This window comes from Dendrobates tinctorius, unplaced genomic scaffold (assembly GCF_039654945.1).
Source record: "Dendrobates tinctorius isolate UK_male_01 unplaced genomic scaffold, ASM3965494v1 ptg000011l, whole genome shotgun sequence".
In the NCBI taxonomy this organism is placed as follows: domain Eukaryota; kingdom Metazoa; phylum Chordata; class Amphibia; order Anura; family Dendrobatidae; genus Dendrobates; species Dendrobates tinctorius.
Window position 1 is genome coordinate 52,927,057 of NW_027361679.1, and position 20,788 is coordinate 52,947,844.

General features: G+C 42.1%; 2 protein-coding genes across 6 annotated transcripts in view; one reads left to right on the forward strand and one right to left on the reverse strand.

Annotated features, from left to right (window-relative positions):
- IDUA (alpha-L-iduronidase) overlaps nucleotides 1-20,788 on the reverse strand; it is a 214,126-nt gene that overhangs the window by 165,813 nt on the left and 27,525 nt on the right. The gene's annotated exons all lie outside the window — the stretch shown is intronic.
- SLC26A1 (solute carrier family 26 member 1) overlaps nucleotides 1-20,788 on the forward strand; it is a 61,644-nt gene that overhangs the window by 20,733 nt on the left and 20,123 nt on the right. The window contains exon 1 of one of the 2 annotated variants that reach the window (XM_073542210.1): nucleotides 6,276-6,333. The exons of the other annotated variant lie outside the window; for it this stretch is intronic. The gene's annotated coding sequence lies outside the window, so the exon portion shown is untranslated. Of the gene's footprint in view, nucleotides 1-6,275; nucleotides 6,334-20,788 lie in introns of those variants that run through there. 2 annotated transcript variants of the gene reach the window in all.

Here is a 20,788-nt window from a genome sequence, read left to right on the forward strand (position 1 = left end):
TTCTCTGGTTGTAACAGGGTCTACGAAAGAGCTGATACTTTCCTCTGGGTCAAACGGCAGGCGAAGTCTGAAGTCTCTGGGGATAGTCAGTCTCTTCTCTGCTTTCTCCCACTCGTCCAGTATCATCGCCCATATATGGGTGTTTACTGGCAAGACCACTGAAGTTTGGGAGCGCAACCCCCCAAACATTTCATCCAGTATTGAGAGAGTAGCCGGGGGTGCCTCGATCTGCATAGTCTGCCGCACTGCCCCCAAAAGTTCGTCCATATCCCAGGATGAAAAAAGATATTTCCTTCCCCTTTCCTCTGATTTCTTCCTCTTCTGCGTCTGATGTCCTCAGAAGAGGTGTCCGACTCCCTCTGCCTCTTTCTGGATGCGTGGGGGTTCACCTGCTGCGGGGTCTGGGGAATGGCCAGGCTTGACACTGAGAACTGCATTTCTTCCCTAATCATCGCCCTGATGTTACACATGAGTGTAGCTTGCTCTTCCCCCACTATGCGTCACAGAGGGCTTTTTCCCACGTGTCCTTTAGCTTATTAGAGCAAACCGGACACTTCTTATCCTTCCTCCTGGGCTCCTTCCTTTCTGAGGCGGAGGTCCCCCCCTGGAAACATATAAAATACACGTTCTGTGGGGGTCTGCCTTACTGGGGCCCTGTAGTGACCTCTTCTGAGGTTACTCACGTGACCCTGGCTCTCCGGTCCCATCTCCATCCTTGCTTGGTCCTCCATCCTTGGATAGGGAGGACTGTTGTGGCTGTGACCACGCCTGTTGTCTGCACTGCCGATCCGCTCCACAGGAGAAGACGCCTGCCCCCCTCTGAGTCACCAGGCGGTCGCAACCCAGAAGCCGCCCGCGACCCGGAAGTGATGCGCCCCGGCTTACGCAGCCGGAATTGACACGTCCCGGCCCTGATGACGCGGCCCGGAAGTGACACGGATGGAAGTGACGCGGCCGCGTTCCCTGTAGGGATGTGCCCCTCTCCAGTCCCGTCCGTGTCCCATGGGGGGGGGAGGCTGCGGTGATCCAATGCCAGGGTCCGCTTGTGGGGCCAGCGGAACTCCACAGAGGCGGCCCGGGCTTCAGGGACATCGGCGTCGGGGGTTGAGAGCCCCCGGCAGGAGGAAGCGACCCCATCTCCAGGAGCAGCGCTACACTGGATGAGCTGAGGGACCCTCTGCCGGGTGTCAGCAGCAGAATTCTTGAGGTAGGAAGGGAAAGGCTGGGCCCCCCGATCCTAACCATCTGCGTGGAACGGTCGGATCTTCTCTTGTCGTTCCTATCCGCAGTGGGACAGGAAAACACACTGAAGGGTAGTAAGGGGAGGGTTCTTTTAAGCTCTCGTGGTTTCCTGTCCCACAGCGGATAAGGACATCCTCCAGTGTGCTGTCAGGTGGTGACCTGGAAGTCAAATTGCGCTGCTTCCCTTCCAAGCTCTGCCATGTGCCCAAATAGTCGTTTACACCCACATATGGGATATCAGCGTACTCAGGACAAATTGCACAATAAGGTTTAGGGTCCCATAACCCTTGGGAAAATAAAAATTGGGGGTGAAAAGATTTTTGTGTAAAAAATGATTTTTTAATTGTACAGCTGTACGTTATAAACTTCTGTGAAGCCCTTGTGGGTTCAAAGTTCTCACCACATATCTAGATATGTTCCTTGGGGGGTGTCTAGTTTCCAAAATGGGGTCACTTGTGGGGGGTTTCCACTGTTTAGGCACATCAGGGGCTCTCCAAACGTGACATGGCTTCCGATCTGAATTCCAGCCAATTTTGCATTGAAAAAGTCAAATGGCGCTCCTTCCCTTCTGGGCTCTGCCATGCGCAGAAACAGTGGTTCCCCCCACATATCAGGTATCAGCATACTCAGGACAAATTGAACAATAACTTTGGCAGTCCAATTTCTCCTGTTACCCTTGGTAAAATAAAAAAAATTGGACCTGAAGTACTTGTTTTGTGAAAAAAAAGTTAAATGTTCATTTTTTTTAAACATTCAAAAAATTCCTGTGAAACACCTGAAGGGTTAACAAACTTCTTGAATCTGGATTTGAGCATCTTGAGGGGTGCAGTTTTTAGAATGGTATCACTTTTGGGTATTTTCTATCATATAGACCCCTCAAAGTGACTTCAAATTTGATGTGGTCCCTAAAAATAAAATGGTGTTGCAAAAATGAGAAATCGCTGGTCAAATTTTAACCCTTATAACTTCCTAACAAAAAATTTTGGTTCCAAAATTGTGCTGATGTAAAGTAAACATATGTGAAATGTTACTTAAGTTTTTTGTCTGTCATATCTCTGTGATTTAAGGGCATAAAAATTCAAAGTTGGAAAATTGCGAAATTTTCAACATTTTCGCCAAATTTCTGTTTTTTTTCACAAATAAACGCAAGTTATTTGAATTAAATTTTACCACTAACATGAAGTACAATATGTCACGAGAAAACAGTGTCATAATCAGTGGGATCCATGGAAGCGTTTCAGAGTTATTACCTCATAAAGGGACAGTGGTCAGAATTGTAAAAATTGGCCCGGTCATGAACGTGCAAACCACCCTTGGGGGTAAAGGGGTTAAAAGAGGCATATGTGCTAGTAACAAGAGCATGGTTTTGTCACTATACAAGGCACTAGTGCAGCGGGGAAGAGAATAGCGACCAAAGATATTAAGGGAATGGTGAACTGCAATATCAAGACAGATTATCAAACTTGGAGTTACTTAGTTTGGAAAAAAATAAGGCTTAGGGGCAATCTTATTACAATGTACAAATATATGAAGTGACAGAACAGCGCTAATGATCTTTTTAAACCAAAGCCTGCAATGGTGAAAAGAGGACATCCTCTATGTCTAGAGCAGAGGTCCCCAACCTGTAGCTCGGGAGCCACATGTGGCTCACGGTCCCAGGAATTGTGGCTCACGACTGTTTGTCGGCTTGGTGCATTAGGTCCAGGTCTAGCAAACAGTTATGAAGAGTGCATCTCAAAATAGTGAATTTTTGAGTAGCCCTGCACAGAAGAGCATATATGGATGCACATTTACTGGTCTTGGGGTTTAGATATGTTTTAGGTATGGTTCTTGAAGCTGGATGCGACAGTGTGTTGGTAGTAAAACATTCTCTAGTCCTTGATGGGAGAATACTGAATGGGGGTTTTGTGAGAACCCCTGGATCTCAGTGTACTGCTTTGGAGTGATTTCTGTGGAAAAGCTTTGGTTATCATTATACCTTTAATGGAGGCTTTGGTTTACACTACTTTGAGGGGGACAGGAACAGAATGTTGCTCGTGACCCTCTCTCAGAGCTGAATGTGGCTCGCAACCCTCTCAGTGCTGAATGTGACTCTCAAGGTCAAAAAGGTTGGGGACTGCTGGTCTACAGGAAAGAAGGTTTAATCATAATAATAACAGAAGCAAATCCTTACTATAAGACCACTGAGATTATGGAACTATTTGTCACTTGATGAAGTAATGGGTGATTCACTAAAAGGTTCGAGTGCCTGAATACCTTTCTTGTGAGATATAATATGACAGGTTATGAATACTAAATTCTATAATAGGATATTGATCCGGGGATCTAGTCTGATTACTGTATGGGGAGTTGGGAAGGAATATCTTTCCTAATATGGGGCAATTAGCAGCTGTCTCAAGGTTTTTGACTTTCCCTGCATCAACATGTTAAGACCATCGAATTGAACCTACAACTTGTCTAACTTCAACCTTAAAAACTATAAGACCAAGACGGTACCAGATCTTCTAAGATTGCCGTAGCTAAAACTAAGTAAACAATACTTCCTTATGGCCTAAAGGGCCTGTCACACTATGTGATATCGCTAGCAATATCGCTATAACGTCACTGGTTTTTGTGACGTTAAAGCAATATTGCTAGCGATATCACTATGCCTGATACTTACCTACGACCGCTCCCCCGCTGGTTATCGCTGATCGCGCGAGAATGTCCTGGACTGTTTCTCGTCATCAGCTTCCTTCTGGGATCCTGCTGTGACGATGAGCGACGCGCGGGCGGGAGGACGTCAGGATCGCCTCATCTGACAGGTAAGTAACGACCCCCGACCCTGGTGAGATCTGTCTGTGTGGCAGCTCACTAGCAACCACTTAGCGATGCACCAGCGATCCTGACCGCGTCATATCGCTGGTCAGGATCGCTGGTGCTTCGCTAAGTGTGACAGTACCTTATCGCACACCAGGTGAGATAATCTCCATTGAAAAATCAAGTAAACAATACTTCTAAAGACCTAGAGAGCATCAGATCATGTGAAATCCCCATAGGTAATGTCAAGTCAGATAAACACATGATATTCTGACACTATGTCATTAGAGTACCTTTATAGAGCTACTGTTAAAACAGTGCGTCAATGGGACTCTTGCTGCCAAAACAATTAATAAAAAAAAAACAATGCTCTTTTGACGGGTTACTTACATAAACACACCTGCAACTGCTGAAATAAAAGTATTCATAGCAAGGAAAGAAAAAGACATCGTGTACTAAATGTAATTTTCTGGAATATTTGATATAACAAGACATGCAAAACACCTTACTGCTAACTGAAATAAAGGTGCTGTATACACATCGCCACGTGGAGGTTTGCCAGTCATGACTGTACGCCCAACTTCTGCACCTCTGAATGGGAACAAGACATTATGAAATAGGAAATGCTGCGTGCTTCGGCTGAATCCATCTAGCATAAATTGGGCATATACAAAGCATTTCAGCCATCATCACTATCACTCGTCTCACTCCTCATACTCATTTCTGCCATTCATCAGTATTCTTGTGACATAGCCGATTACTATAAGGCTCTGTCCATATGCAGCCTTCTGGTCACTTAGAGTTCGATGACTTTTATCAGCAGTTATATCCACTTTGACATGAAGAACAGCATAGCAAACAGCACAGATCTTGCTGTCAAAACACAGGACAGAAAATCAATAGGGGCAGTTGGTGTCCTTCATACAATGGACAGAGATGTGGCTTTAATAAACAGAAGTCATTATGTAGATGTGAACACGATCTAAATTAGGCTCATTGAATGCCTATCATACTAATTAAAAACATTAAAGGGTTTTCCAAAAATCAACACTTAACACACATCCAAAGGACAGGTGAAAAGTGTTTGATTGCTAGGGGTCCCACTAAATGGGACTTTCATCGTTAATGAGAATATGGATTTCATGACCCCAGTTTCAGTGGTCTGTTGCTCCATTCAAAGGAACGGTCAAAAATAGCCAAACACGACAATGTCACACATATGGTGGGGATGCCCTAAAATAAATACATTTTGGGCAAAGGTGGTTCCTTCGATTAAGAAAATAACTGGTCTGACCACCCCCAATAAGCCAGAAGCCCTTCTCCTATCAATGTCACCAATAAGTAAACGCATGTATATGGGTCGTCAATAGGCTACCTAATACAGGCGGCTAGGAATGTCATTCCACGGCATTGGAAAAGCACTACGCCACCCACTGTGGAGGAATGATTGCGGAGATTTCTCTCCTAAATGGGATGGAGCATCAGATTGCCCTCTCACCGGCTGATGTTAATAGATACTGTATGATTTGGAGGGATTGGATGGATTTCCAAAACTCTGACGCCTACCATGTAGCCCTCAACTAAGATTATCCGGGATGTCGTCACAAGAATGTTCATAATCACACTCTATTTATTGACTGGTGGTCTGTCGTGGTCCGCTCCCTCTCTCTTTATCTTTCAAATGGAAAAATATATGTTTGATCAGGATTATGATGTAAAACTTTCCCTATACCCCCAATGTACTGTAGCTATGCATATATAGCTATATTTTACCCCCTCTATTATTTGTATTGTATTTTCTTGTACTTTCTAAGCACAAAAATAAAAAACTTGAATTTAAAAAAAAAACTGGAATAAGTAAAAAGAAATAGCCAAACACTGTACTAAACTATCAATGGGCCTTCCAGCAGTGAGACCTGAAATGATCAGATACGTATTATCTATCTTGTTCAGGATTAAAACGTGGCTGCTTTTTCCAGAAGCAGAGGGGTGATACTGTTTCTGAAAAAGAGCAGCCATGTTTTTCTAATTAGGAGCAACCCCTTTATGGCCTTGTAGAACAGTAAAGCATGACAAGTGATAGATGAGTCGGCAAACACATAGCAATGGCTTCCCAATTTTTTTATGTACAATAACAATATCATTCCTATTGAGCCATGTTTACAGATAAACTAAGACAATTTGTGAAAGCACAATGTGTCTGTAAGTAGACCTGCCCACAAGCCAAGTCAGAACATAAGTAACTCGTATGCAGAAAAGGAGACATTCTCCTGCAGAAAGAAGGACTACTAGGTAAGAAGAAACTACAAAATATTATTATACTAGAAATAATTAAACTAGAGGCCTTCAGAAAAACCCTTGTTCAGAAAAAAATATTTGGAAATGAGAACTCAAGCATTGATAACCTATGCTTAGGATGTGTGGATCCAGCCCCGCAGGAGCTGCAAACTGCTGATTGGTGGAAATGTTGGGTGTAACACCCCACCACCAAGCCGATACTGAGGACCTGTTGTAATATCAAAGTCCAGGAAAAGCCTTTTAAGGAATGAATCAGTATTTGGTTTGATTGGTTCTCCTAAAATGTTTTAGTAAGTACTTGTAGTTCCCATTAAATTAAAAATTCGGGTTCATCTTTTCTCATTACTCTTGTGCTGTGCCGTTACTCCTTCATTCCTCTAAGAAATTCATGACTTAATTGACAGCGGGGTGTCACGGCTCCCGTGGGTTTGAAGGTGTGTCCTTACACAAGCTGATGGTCAACTCTCATTGGTTAATGTGTGTAGGGACATAACACTCTCAATGGGAATGGTGCCGCTAGTTGCCAAATTATTTATAATTTTCTATCGTAGAGGAACAGATCATCAGCACAGAATTCTAAGAAAATATGATACAGAATTGTTACAATATAGGGCTTTTCTTATTAAACTTATATTTCAGGAGAGCTGAATGGACCTCTTTAAAACTTTGATGTGATATTGGTCACTGATGCCAGATGAGAAGGACTGGCTCACAATCGATGGGCGCATGTCTGCTCCATACCTGCAGAGCAGCTGTACATTGTGGAGTGGTAAATTACACCTTACCAAGATATAAATTCAGCTCTGGCAAAAATTAAGAGGCCACTTTCAAAATGTTCAGTTTTTCTGATTTTTCTCTTTATAGGTATATATCTGAGTAAAATGTAAGTTGTTATTTTATTCTATAAACTTGACAACATGTCTCCGAATTTCCAAGCAATAGTTTTTATTTTTTTCTGACAAAGAAAATGGTCAAAATGTTAAAAAAAAAAAACACCTGTGCTTTCAGACCTCAAATAATGCAAGAAAACAAGTTCATAATCATTTAGAAACAATACTAATGTTTTAACTCAGGAAGAGTTCAGGAATCAATATTTTGTGGAATAACTATGATTTTTAAAAACCGCTTTTATGCGTCTTGGCATGCTTTCTACCAGTCTTTCACACGGCTTCTGGCGCTAAAATGTAAGCAGTTCTTTGTTTGATGGCTTGTGACTATCCATCATCCTCTTGATTACATTCCAGAGTTTTTCAATGGGGTTGAGGTCAGGAGAATGGGCTGCCCATGACAGGGTTTTGATGTGGTGGTCTCTCAATTTTTGCAAGAGCTGTATATATGTACACGTCATGGCACATTGGAGTTCAAGTCTTTTGTTGATGTCTCATTAATTTTACCCTTGACAATAAGAAATAAGGGACTTAGGGAGCCGTTAGATCATAAACCTTTCCTCACCTAATATTACAGCAGGCACTATGCCTTTCAGTAGGCAATGTTCCGGTTTACAATAACCAGAGCAGATCAGAAATGTCACAAACTGACCAGTGTCGAAGGTGCTATCCTTTGAGAGTGTCATGGCTAAAGCAATGGAGCTCTTAAAGGAGTAGTCCACTCCATCTATTTGCACTAAAAATGGGCCTACATTAAAAGAACACATACTCACCTACCACACCAACGGTCTACTGGCTTCCTCTGATAACAAGTGACCATTACAGCCAATCGTGATTACTGATCCGGAGAAATCTTTACATTCTCTCTGCGCTGAAAGTGGTATTGCTTCTTCTGCCTCATAGCTTGAATAAATGAATGCTGCTGCCAATCAGTGGTCGTGACACCAAACACTATAAAAGAAAGCCGGGAGACCGGCAGGGGACACAGGCAGCGATGTAGGGTCTGGTAGGTGAGTGTTAATGAGTATTATTGCATGTCTGTTTGCTTGATGCTATGCTAAACAAGATAACTAAGAGCGGTGAACTTTGTCATAAGTGCATATATTTCATGGAGGTGAGTTTATAGCAAAAGTTATTGTTTTTGTTTGAGCCACAAGCATGAAATTATTGGTTGTATAAACAATGCTCTGTTAAATGCTGGAACGTATGCTCAATTATGTACATAGAAACCTGAAGTGCAAAGTTCCATGAGTCCAGTAAAAACGACAAAGTAAACTAAACAAAAAAAAGAACATCAGTGCAAAGTAGCAAATTGACTGTATATATTGTATATTTCACATAGAGTAGTTCTATAGATTTATGGCATACGACTGTTATATTGCTGGGCGGAGGGAGGGTGACAGTAGTTTCTCCAGAACTCGTATCTGTACACTGATGTCCTCTATTTCACCAGTCTTGCTGTTATGGAATTTGGTCAAGTAAAGCAAAACCCTCAATTTAAATCACCCCCTTTTCCTACAGTTGTGGCCAAAAGTATTGACATCCCTGCAATTTTGTCAGATAATACTTAGTTTCTTCCTGAAAATGATTGCAATCGCAAATTCTTTGGTATTCTTATCATTTAATTTGTCTTAAATAAAAAAACACAAAAGAGAATGAAGCAAAACATTGATCATTTCACACAAAACTCCAAAAATGGGCCATACAAAAGTATTGGCACCCTCAGCCTAATACTTGGTTGCACAACATTTAGCCAAAATAACTGCGACCAACCGCTTATGGTAACCATCAATGAGCTTCTTACAATGCTCTGCTGGAATTTTAGACCATTCTTCTTTGGCAAACTGCTCCAGGTCCCTGATATTAGAAGGGTGCCTTCTCCAAACTGCCATTTTTAGATCTCTCCACAGGTGTTCTATGGGATTCAGGTCTGGACTCATTGCTGGCCACCTTAGAAGTCTCCAGTGCTTTCTCTCAAACCATTTTCTAGTGCTTTTTGAAGTGTGTTTTGGGTCATTGTCCTGCTGGAAGACCCATGACCTCTGAGGGAGACCCAGCTTTCTCACACTGGGGCCTACATTATGCTGCAAAATTTGTTGGTAGTCTTCAGACTTCATAATGCCATGCACACGGTCAAGCAGTCCAGTGCCAGAGGCAGCAAAGCAACCCCAAAACATAAGGGAACCTCCACCATGTTTGACTGTAGCGACCGTGTTTTTTTCTTTGAATGCCTCTTTTTTTCTCCTGTAAACTCTATGTTGATGCCCAAAAAGCTCTACTTTTGTCTCATCTGACCAGAGAACATTCTTCCAAAACATTTTAGGCTTTTTCAGGTAAGTTTTGGCAAACTCCAGCCTGGCTTTTTTATGCCTCGGGGTAAGAAGTGGGGTCTTCCTGGGTCTCCTACCATACAGTCCCTTTTCATTCAGATGCCGACGGATAGTACGGGTTGACACTATTGTACCCTCGGACTGCAGGGCAGCTTGAACTTCTTTGGATGTTAGTCAAGGTTCTTTATCCAACATCCGCAAAATCTTGCATTGAAATCTCTTGTCAATTTTTCTTTTCCGTCCACATCTAGGAAGGTTAGCCACAGTGCCATGTGTTTTAAACTTCTTGATGACACTGCGCACGGTAGACACAGGAACATTCAGGTCTTTGGAGATGGACTTGTAGCCTTGAGATTCCTCATGCTTCCTCACAATTTGGTTTCTCAAGTCCTCAGACAGTTCTTTGGTCTTCTTTCTTTTCCCCATGCTCAATGTGGTACACACAAGGACACAGGACAGAGGTTGAGTCAACTTTAATCCATGTCAACTGGCTGCAAGTGTGATTTAGTTATTGCCAACACCTGTTATGTGCCACAGGTAAGTTACAGGTGCTGTTAATTACACAAATTAGAGAAGCATCACATGATTATTCGAACAGTGCCAATACTTTTGTCCACCCTCTTTTTATGTTTGGTGTGGAATTATATCCAATTTGGCTTTAGGACAATTCTTTTTGTTTTTTCATTTAAGACAAATTAAATGAAGATAATAATAACAAAGAATTTGTGTTTGCAATAATTTTCAGGATGAAACTGAGTATTATCTGACAAAATTGCAAGGGTGTCAATACTTTTGGCTACAACTGTATATCTAAAATTTAAAAAAAAAAACTGTAAAAATTTTTTATATAGGTGCATCCGCAAATTCCAATCTATAAAAGTATACCATTGTTTAGCCCATATAAGACACACCCTTGAAAGAAAAATACCAGAATTGTTGTTTTTTTGGTCATCTCACCTTCACCCAAAAGAGTTATGGGTCGCAGGAAATGGCGACACAAACCTAATTTTTGTTTCTTATAAAAAGTTTGCAACTATTTAAAAGTAGTAAGATAAAAAATAAATATTGGTATTGCCATAATCATAGTCACCATGGTAATTTTACTGCAGAGCTAACACCTTAAAGGGAATCTGTAACCCCATTTTTGGCCTATAAGCTGCGGCCACCGACATCATGGGCTTATCTACAGCATTCTGTAATGCTATGGATAAGCCCCGGATGTAACCTGAAAGATAAGAAAAACAAGTAATGGCCCCGTCACACACAGCGATCCCGCTAGCGAGATCGCTGATTTTGTGACGCCACAGCGATCTCGCCAGCGAGATCTCTGTGTGACGGGCGATCAGCGACCGGCCCCCCTGCTGGGTATCGCTGATCGTGTTCGATCGTCCTGGGCCATTATTTGATCGCTGGCCAGCACGCATCGCTGCGTGTGGCAGCGAGACCAGAGATCAGCGACGCTGGTTTCTAATGTAAACATCGGGTATCCAGGAGCCGTGTCTCTTGGATACCCGCTGTTTATCTTGGAAAACGGGATACACGCTGGTTTCCAAGGTAAACAGCAGGTATCCAGGAGCCGAGCGGCTCTTAGATACCCGATGTTTACCTTGGAAACCAGCGTGTACGCCGGTTTGCAAGGTAAACAGCGGATATCCAAGAGCCACGGCTCCTGGATACCCGAGATTTACATTAGAAACCAGCTTGCTCGCTAGTCCTGATCGCTGGAGGGGCTGTCTATGTGACAGCTCACCAGCGATCAGCCCAACGATGTCCCAGCGATCCCATCCATGTCGGATCGTTGGTGGGATCGCTGGGACATCGTTATGTGTAACAGGGCCTTCAGATTATACTCATCTGGGCGTCTGGTCCGGCGCCTCCCATCTTCATAGGATGCTGTCCTTCTTACTTCTCCCTCGGCTCCTGTGCTGGTGTACTTTCTCTGCCCTATTGAGGGCAGAGTAAAGTACTGCAGTGCGCAGGCGCCGGACCTCTCTGACCTTTCCCGGCGCCTGCGCACTGCTGTAATTTACTCTGCCCTTAACAGGGCAGATAAGGTACACCTGCGCAGGAGCCGAGGGAGGACGTCATCATATAAAGATGTGAGCCGCCGGACTGGACCGCGACACCCACTGCACCCGACCCCATCCCCCGGTGAGTGTAATCTAACTTGTTTTCTTATCTTTCAGGTTACATCGGGGGCTTATCTACAGCATTACAGAATGCTGTAGATAAGCCCCTGATGGTGGTGGCTGCAGGTTATAAGCAAAAAATGGGGTGACAGATTCCCTTTAAAAAAAAAATCCCAAAAAATTGAATTTATTTATTTTTTTCCACCCATTTCTATATGTTAAACTGAATGGTATCACACAAAACTTCAACTCGTACAAGCCATCAAACGGCTATGTGAACAGAAAAATTAAAAGTTATGAGACCATTTCTCATTTTCTGAAAATAAATAAAAAATGTAGTGCTTGGAAATTCGAAGACGTGTTGTTAGTAGTTTATAGAATAAAAGAGCAATTTACATTTTACTCAAAAATATACCCATAAAAAGAAAAATCAGACAAACTGAAAATTTTGCATTGGTTTCTTAATTTTTGCCAGAGCTGTATGTACAGTTAGGTCCATATATATTAGGACAGAGGCAACATTTTTCTAATTTTGGTTCTAGACATTACCACAATGAATTTCAAACAAAACAATTCAGATGCAGTTGAAGTTCAGACTTTCAGCTTTCATTTGAGGGTATACACATTAAAATTGGATGAAGGGTTTAGGAGTTTCAGCTCCTTAACATGTGCCACCCTGTTTTTAAAGGGACCAAAAGTAATTGGACAGATTAAATAATTGTAAATAAAATGTTCATTTCTAGTACTTGGTTGAAAACCCTTTGTTGGCGATGACTGCCTGAAGTTTTGAACTCATGGACATCACCAGATGCTGTGTTTCCTCCTTTTTGATGTTCTGCCAGGCCTTCACTGCGGTGGTTTTCAGTTGCTGTTTGTTTGTGGGCCTTTCTGTCTGAAGTTTAGTCTTTAACAAGTGAAATGCATGCTCAATTGGGTTGAGATCAGGTGACTGACTGGGCCATTCAAGAATATTCCACTTCATTGCTTTAATAAACTCCTGGGTTGCTTTGGCTTTATGTTTTGGGTCATTGTCCATCTGTAGTATGAAACGACGACCAATCAGTTTAGCTGGATCTGAGCACACAGTATGGCTCTGAATACCTCAGAATTAATTTGGCTGCTTCTGTCTTGTGTCACATCATCAATAAACACTAGTGACCCAGTGCCACTGGCAGCCATGCATGCCCAAGCCATCACACTGCCTCCGCCGTGTTTTACAGATGATGTGGTATGCTTTGGATCATGAGCTGTACCACACCTTCACCATACTTTTCTCTTTCCATCATTCTGGTAGAGGTTGATCTTGGTTTCATCTGTCCAAAGAATGTTCTTCCAGAACTGTGCTGGCTTTTTTAGATGTTTTTTTTAGCAAAGTCCAGTCTAGCCTTTTGATTCTTGATGCTTATGAGTGGCTTGCACTGTGCAGTGAACCCTCTGTATTTACTTTCATGCAGTCTTCTCTTTATGGTAGATTTGGATATTGATACACCTACCTCCTGGAGAGTGTTGTTCACTTGGTTGGCTGTTGTGAAGGGGTTTCTCTTCACCATGGAGATTATTCTGTGATCATCCACCACTGTTGTCTTCCGTGGGCGCCCAGGTCTTTTTGCATTGATGAGTTCACTAGTGCTTTCTTTCTCAGGATGTACCAAACTGTAGATTTTGCCACTCCTAATGTTGTAGCTATTTCTCGGATGGGTTTTTTCTGTTTTTGCAGCTTAAGGATGGCTTGCTTCACCTGCATGGAGGGCTCCTTTGACCGCATGTTTCCTTCACAGCAAAACCTTCCAAATGCAAGTGCCACACCTCAAATCAACTCCAGGCCTTTTATCTGCTTAATTGAGAATGACATAACGAAGGGATTGCCCACACCTGTCCATGAAATAGCCTTGGAGCCAATTGTCCAATTACTTTTGGTCCCTTTAAAAACAGGGTGGCACATGTTAAGGAGCTGAAACTCCTAAACTCTTCATCCAATTTTAATGTGGATGCCCTCAAATGAAAGCTGAAAGTCTGAACTTCAACTGCATCTGAATTGTTTTGTTTAAAATTCTCTGTCCAAATATATATGGACCTAACAGTATGCATGTATACATTATATATATAGCAGTAATGCGTCTCACACGGTTTCTTGAAGAGGAAGACACAGAAAAAATTTCTATTTTAAGTCTGCATGGTTTATTGCAATCCTCATAAACCACGTCACCAGAAAACGTAAATACAGCCTTTGTTCGGCGGAAGGTAACACAAAAAGTAACAATAGTGTTGGCTAGCTCACCTGGCTTAGAGTCCAGCTTCCATGTCCTTCAGCAGAGGACAGTCAATCCAGGAGACCTGCAATCTCCATACATCCAGCTTTCCTTAACACAAAAGCACATCTCTAGAGCTTGCACCTCCAAATCCACCCACACTCAAATGCTCTAGAAAGCTGTGTATTTATCCTCTGGACTCCTCCCAATCTACATTTGTTTAATCATCCTAGCACTAAACATAGCTGATTAACCCCTTCCATCACATAGTGTGCTGGATGATTTTTCCTAAGTTTATATTACTGAAGCTAACAATTTCAGTGTTGTGTATCTGCCCTATAGTGCTTTGCCAGTGACATTCTCACAATTTATACATAGTAGCAAAGATGGGAAGGACAGGGTTAAAACCCCAGATCCACAGCGTTTGATTAGAAGCACCTGCAGAGTTTCTCAAACAATGAGGAAGTAGATTTGTTGTGGTGTGCGTTTGCTGAGTGAGTGTCAGTCTGCCGGATTTTGAGCAGAGTTGCATGTGCTGAAGGTGAGTGAACATCCAAAATGTGAGTTGTAGCTGAGAGATGTGCTGAGGTCTCTCTCTGAATGGAAGCAGGTCTGTTTGTGGAAGCAGCAGCCTGTTCAGTGCGAACTGCACTTGGAGTTGAACAAAAATAATAATTTTTATTTATATAGCGCCAACATATTCCGCAGCAATTTACAATTAAGCGGGGACATGTACAGACAATAAATTCAATACAAGTTAAGACAATTTAAACAGTGACATTAGGAGTGAGGTCCCTGCTCGCAAGCTTACAATCTACAAGGAAATGGGGGACACAATAGGTGAAAAGTGCTTGTTATTCTATATATTGCTCCCAATTTTTGCTTAAACCCCCTGATGAACCCTCTGCACAGAGGGGGAAACGCATTGGGGAGGCTACACAACTTATGGGGAAGGCAACATAACCCTATGGGTAATTTATGATTAGGCCCACACTAGGATAGTGCCCTCGTTAGGGCGGCAGCAATACATTTTTTTGTATTTTTTTCTGACAAAGAAAAATGGTCAAAATTTAAAACAAAAAAAACAGTGCTTTCAGACCTCAAATAATGCAAAGAAAACAAGTTCCTAATCATTTAGAAACAACAATACTAATGTTTTAACTTAGCAAGAACTCAAATCAATATTTTGTGGAATAACCATGATTTTTATTCACAGCTTTCATGCATCTTGGTATGCTTGCCACCAGTCTTTCACACTGCTTTTGGGTGATCTTATGCCACTCCTGGTACAAAAATGTAAGCAGTTCTTCTTTGTTTGATGGCTTGTGACTATCCATCTTCCTCTTGATTACAGTCCAGAGGTTTTCAATGGGGTTCCAGTCCGGAGATTGGGCTGGCCATGACAGGGATTTGATGTGGTAATCCTTCATCCACACATTGATAGAATTAGCTGTGCGGCATGGCGCATTGTCCTGCTGGAAAAAAACATCCATTGCCTGAGCAGAAGGAATCAACAGTTTTTCCAGGATAACCTTGTATGTGCCTTGATTCATACGACCTTCGCAAAGATTAACCTGCCCAATTCCAGCATTGCTGAAGCATCCCCAGATCATCACCGATCCTCCACCAAATTTCAAAGTGGGTGTAAGACACTGTGGCTTGTACGCCTATCCAGGTCTCAGTCTAACCATTAGACGACCAGGTGTTGGGCAAAACTGAAAATTAGACTCATCAGAGAACATTACCTTCCTCCAGTCCTCTATGGTGTAATTCTTATGGTCTTTGGCAAACTTCAGCCTGGATCTCCTTTGCTTCTCAGTGATGAAAGGCTTTTTTCTAGCTTTTCATGACTTGAGCCCTGCCTCTAGGAGCCTGCTATGAACTGTTCTTGCCATGCACTTAACCCCAGCTGCCATTTTCCATTCCTTTTGTAGGTCACTTGTGATGTATTCCTGCAGTTGCTAAGTGACATTCAAATATGATGATGGTCATCCCGGTCAGTGGAGAGTCGTTTTGGCCCTTTGCTGGTCTGTAGCTTTGTTGTCCCCAGTGTCTGCTGCTTGACCTTGTTGTAATGGACTACCGTCTTAGAAATTTTAAGGATGGAGGCAACATGACGCTCACTGTATCCCTCTGCTAGTAAAGATAGAATTGAGCCCCTTCTTATTCCTCACTCAAGACTTTTCTTTTCAACTCCTTTGGCATGGTTAAGTTATTTTTTCATTGCTATTACTTTTGGGATATTACTAGCACTTGTTTTGCCATCCATCTTGTCCTATTGGAAGAGGATTGTTAACACCACAGCAGGGTTTTTTATTCTTTCCTTCGTTAAATAAGATTTGGTTCAGGCGATCACCTAATCAGAAACACATTAAGTAGAATGAGGTGTACTCTGGTTGGAATTCAACTGACATTGGAATGAAATGGCTGTCAGACATGTAGAGAAGCTGATTTTTATAAAACTGTGCAGTGGTCTCTTAATTTTTGCCAGAGCTGTATGTATGCATGTATGTGTATGTATTATATATAATATACATATGTACTTCAGGGTTGAGATAGTCTTTCATAAACCTCCACTTGTACAGTAAAACCTATTGAAAATACAGAATACTATACAAATGCAATTCTATCAGTTTAAATTACTTTTTTTTTAAAATTCTCATGTTTATGATCACTAGGTTTTTCAGTCACATTTTAAAAAAACCCAGCAAAATACATAGTAAAATGTACCCGTTCTATTATTTATGAGAAAACCTAAGCTCAGAGGTCACTGGTAATATCAGAAAGTGAAAGGACATCAACAACAAGGAACGATATTTTAATTTAGATTATATTAGTGTAAATTAATAAGAATTTAATATAAAAACATTCTTGAGCTGAAATAACAAGAGGCAAAAGGAATGTCATATGGTAAAATACAAAATAAAAAGGGCAAAGAATAAGCTCAACACAATAATAAAATAATTCTACACAATACTTCCTCTTTTATTACAAACCTTTATGACATGCAAGAGGGCTTGAATTTTATAGCGCCACCCGTTGGAAGCAGCGATCCTACAAGTCACTATCGACTCTTTAACAAGCCTTGAAATGTGACTTAGAATCAAAGCCAAATCAGAATCTCAATTTGCTTGCAGACACGGTGTTTCAGGGTATTGCCCCTCGTAAGTAACAGGTGGCGCTAAAGAGTTCAAGTCCTCTTTTCCTTCTGCAGAGGCAATTTGCATATTAGATTTGCCAGAGGAGCATTGCACGGGGAATAAACCTCCTTACCTTGTCATGCCAGAGCCGGTATGTCACTCTCCGCAAGGATAAATGTTACTCCTAACGCTCCATTCCCTTGATCAGGAATTAGAAACGCTTTGGAGGCAGGGTATATTCGCTACGTTCTAATCAGGCAGGTAAATCCCCATGTGTCCACTGAACCATGCGGATTTACCGCATCCAAATACATTCTATTGTTGAAATTCCTGTTGCGTCTCCGCAAGAGAAATTGACACTCTGCGGCTCATAAATGTGCACCGCATGTCAGTTTCCGCGAGTGATCCACAGGTGCACAGTGGACATGGGATTTCTAAAAATCCCATCCACTGGGCTGTAACATCTGGCCACTTCATTTTTGACACTGCATAAATAACCGCAACAATTCCTGGGCTCATACCCTTAGACCTAATACTTTTATAATAGCACCTGAAGACACAGGAATTTGGGGCATAGAGGCAACAGCTTTTTTTTTACAACACTGTGTTCCAGGAGCCATATTTTTATTTTTAATTGGGCTTGTTTCTTTGCAGAAAGAGTATTTTTAATGGCACCATTTTGAAATACACACAGTTTTTTTTCTAAGGCTTCTTTTACACTTAGGCTAAGTGCACACGTACCGGAACTCTCGCGGAAATTCCCGCGAGAATTCCGGAATTCCATTCCGCGGGAAAATCGCATTTTAAATTCCCGCGATTTTCCCGCGGAAAAACTAGCATTTTGCAAGCGTATTTAGCTTGCAAAACGCTAGCGTTTTCCAAGCAATCTGTAGCATCGCTTGGAGAACTGATTGACAGGTTGGTCACACTCGTCAAACATAGTGTTTGACAAGTGTGACCAACTTTTTACTACTGAGGCCGCCTATGCGGCATCAGTAGTAAAAGATAGAATGTAAAAAAAAAATTAAAAAAGGTGTTATTCTTACCTTCCGACGTCCCGCGCAGGCGTTCCCAGTAATCCTTTGCGAAAATGCCCGCGATGACGTCCGTTCTCGTGGGATCGCGACGTCTCGCGGTAATTCGCGATGACCGCGAGACTTCGCGATCCCGCGAGAACGGACGTCATCGCGGGCATTTTTGCAAAGGATTACTGGGAACGGGAGCGTGGAGAGAGGCGGGAATGCTGCGCGGGACGCCGGAAGGTAAGAATAACAATATTTTTTATTTTTAAATTCTATTTTTTACAGGGATATGGTACCCAGAGCCCGGAGGACAGTCTCCTCTCCTCCGGACCGTGGGTACCATCCGCAATTGTTCTGCTTACTTTCCGCATGTTGTGCACAGCCACATGCGGAAAGTAAGCGGAACAATGCAATCCTATGGGTGCGGGATCGCCGCGATTCCGCAAATCAATGAGCATGCTGCGTTTTTTACCGCAAAGCGATTCCGCCGCGGTAAAAACCGCAGCATTAGCACAGCATTGCGGAATCCCATAGGAATGCATGGGATGCTTATTTTTCGCGGCAAAATCGCGCGGTTAAAACCGCCGCGGAAACGCGAAAAAAACGCCACGTGTGAACTCAGCCTTACAGGGCTTTTTGCGGCCTGTTATTGTGGGCCTTTTTTGCGAGCAGTACCGCCGTAATTTTCACAATCTGCCGCAATAACGGACCGCAAAAAACTTGCGGATCGCCGTTTTTCAGGTTTCCAATACTATGGTTAAGTATTGGGAAAAAAAAACAGCTTTCCACAAAACCAGAAGTCACGGTGCACCGCAAAAACAAACTTCCGTTGTTTTTGCAGCCCTATTGATTTTCAATGGGGGCCATGTCCGTAAGCCGTGAAAAAGATCGAGCAGGCTCGATCTTTTTTCACGGCAGCAAATACGGCCCGCCGACTAATTTTTGCGGGCCGATTTTGTGGCCCCATAGAAATCTATTGGGGCGCAAAAACGGCCAGCAAAAACATGGTAAATGTAAAAGAAGCTTAAGAGATAATGGAGGTTAACAATGAAGGTGCCCATTCAATGACATATCAGTGATCTACAGAGTTCTGGAAGTCAGACTGGGAAGAATAAGACAGCGGGCCAATTACTTTGCAGACGACCGTAAATACCAATGTAACAAGACTACGCAGTGTGCAGCTGCTAGTAGAGAAGCCTTAGAGATTTTTGCTAATTGTTTTTCTCATAGGTCTATGGAGGTCCATGTTCTCGTTTTTTCTCGTTTTTAAACTCCCTGAAAACAGAATAATAACATAAAACCAGTAAAGGCAATGAAAAAAGGTTCATTTTCTTGCTGAACATACAACTTGTGCTGTAAGTATCAGAATGAGTCAGCAAGGACCTTTGACACACGTCCCATAAGTAATTATGGCTCATCAAGTTATACACACTATGTAAATGCAAGTCTCATCATGACTTGAAAACTAATGTGTAGAATGACAAGACAGATTCAGGGTAACTGCATAAAAAAGGGAAGATCACATCAGCTCACCAGAGCCGGTAACTAGTAGGGCGCAGTGCCCTGTAAAGACCATGGGCCGGATACCAGGCAGAAACAATAGTGTAGAGGAAAGGATATCCAAGTATATTACAAGAACATCATTTATTCAACACGCTCTTAAGAATATAAAGTTAAAGAGTTAAACAAAAAATTTCCGTGTACACTGTGCATAGGCTGAAAGCTGCCAATCAGTGGGCGGGGTTATACAGAGGTCAGCATTCAGAGAACTGCTACATCTGCAACAGATAAAACAGTGAATCTATCAAAATTGCAGTAAGCAGCACACTAAGTGTTACATTGTTCGAATCAGGGTCTCTTTTCCTACATCAGGCTGTTCTCAGGTGGGTAGTAACTAAATATGAGCAGCAATGAAGAAAAATGTTCTAAAGACACTCTAGGATAAATATCAAACCCAACACAAGAGACAAGAATGTAGGAAGGTCTAATAAAATGTACGCCCCCTGAGGAAGCTGCGGATAAAAAGCGCATATGGGACACTGGACTAGTACACATTTACTATCTCCCCATCTGAACACACCATTTAGGTGTAAGTATTACTTACCTTCGTTATTTTACTAGATCTTCTAGGAATAGTCATAGCACCATATTCTTAGACTGGGGGTGGTCACTGTAGGTTTGTCTTTTCAAATTTATACATTTTCTACACTTTTTGTGTGTACTGGTACAATTTGTTGGAATACTTTCTGTATGTATGTTTTTCATATTTTTAAATTATATATTAATAAATGTTACATTTTATGAGACCTTCCTGCACTCGTCTCTTGTGTTGATTTTGATTGCTCTCAGGTGGAGTAGCAAAAACCTGGTGACAGATTCCCTTTAAGAGCTGAGTAAAATGAGGACTTCCATTTTGCTGAATTGCTGAGGGAGTGACAGAATAATACCACATATAATAACACCACACCATGACCGGCCCACATATCACCATCACATAGTGACCGTATAATACCACATAAAAAGGAACAAATACCACCATACCATGACCAGACCACATATTACCACATACAAGGGACAAACACTGCCACAAAATGACCAGACCACATATTTCCACCACATGGTGACTGAATAATACCACATACAAGAATCAAATACCGCCACACCATGACCAGACAACATATCACTACATAGT